Below are 1,412 nucleotides of genomic sequence, written 5' to 3' on the forward strand. Positions count from 1 at the left end.
ATATATATATATATAAGTTTTATCCTAACAATCCTCTAACACAGATCTCATGGGATGATTGCACCAACAATGAAATATCCATGTTATCAAAAGCAACCCATGAATTATCTCAGCCAACAGGAGCCTAAGAAGACATGGCTAAACGTACTGTGGTGTCCTGGATGGAATCCTGGGACAGAAAAAGGACACTAGGGGGAAACAAAGGGGGTCTGAACAAAACATGGGCATTAGTTAAGAATCACACATCATCCATTATTGATTCTTTAAGGATCCCTAGGACCCAAGCCATGGTACTTCAATAACCTCATATGCATGTGAAAGCTAGACAGTGAATAAGGAAGGCTGTAAAAGAATTGGTGCTTTTGAGTTATGTTGTTGGATGAGAATATTGAAAGTGCCATGGGATGTCAAAAGAACCAATAGATCTGTTTTGGAAGAAGTGCAGCCAGAGTGCTCCTTGGGGGCCAGGATGGCCAAACTTCGTCTGTCATACTTCAGACATATTGTCAGGAGGGACTAGTCTCTGGAGAAGAATATCATGTTTGGTAAGGTGGAGGGTCAGAGAAAAAGAGGAAGACCCCCAGAGAAATGGAATGGCCAAGTGGCAGCATCAATGGGTTCAAGCTTGGCAACAATTGTGAGGTTGGCCCAGGATCGAGCAGTGTTGTGTTCTGTTGTGCAAAAGGTCGCTATGAGTCGGTACCAACTTGATGGCACCTAACAACAACAGTGGGGTAGGAGTTACACTTTACCAGCTGTTGCCTGGAGACAGATGAGGCTCCTGTTCCTGTCATGATGAACAGTATCGGAAACCTTGGGGAGCAGTTCTCTGTTCTGTAGAGTTGCTGTGCATCGGAATTGGAATGGATAGCAGTGGGTTTGGTTTGGAGGTTTCTATTGGTTCATTTGGTTGTAACCAACGTACCAGGTTATTGTAAAGTGCGAGTAGGGGAAGCAGGTGTATGGGAGTTCTGTATCTTCAACCATTCTGTATATTAAAAACAAGTTTTTAAAAAGGCAAATCAAAAATGTAAGATGGATGCTAGTATTCCTCTCAACAATGATGTGGGGCCTACTATGCGCCAGATACCACGTAAAGGTGGTTTATATGCATCTTCCTTTTCCCCTCACACGCATGCTATGAGCTGGGTATAATCTGAGAGTTTAGGTAACTTGCACACAGTCACACAGCAAGTTTAGCAACCGATGAAAGGCTCAAACTCAGGTCTGTGGGGCTGTCCAGCTGCCTTTAATGCTGAGCAGTATTGTCTGAAAAACCCCAAACTTCACACACAAAGCAACTCAAGAAAAATTTCCAATACACCCAGATCACTGATAAAAACAAAGCACAACTTTCCATTGGTTGACCTTTAAGAGATTATTTTTATAGTTTAAAAACAAATGTTGTTGTT

The sequence above is a fragment of the Chrysochloris asiatica genome, unplaced genomic scaffold (genome assembly GCF_000296735.1).
Source record: "Chrysochloris asiatica unplaced genomic scaffold, ChrAsi1.0 scaffold00102, whole genome shotgun sequence".
Lineage (NCBI taxonomy): Eukaryota > Metazoa > Chordata > Mammalia > Afrosoricida > Chrysochloridae > Chrysochloris > Chrysochloris asiatica.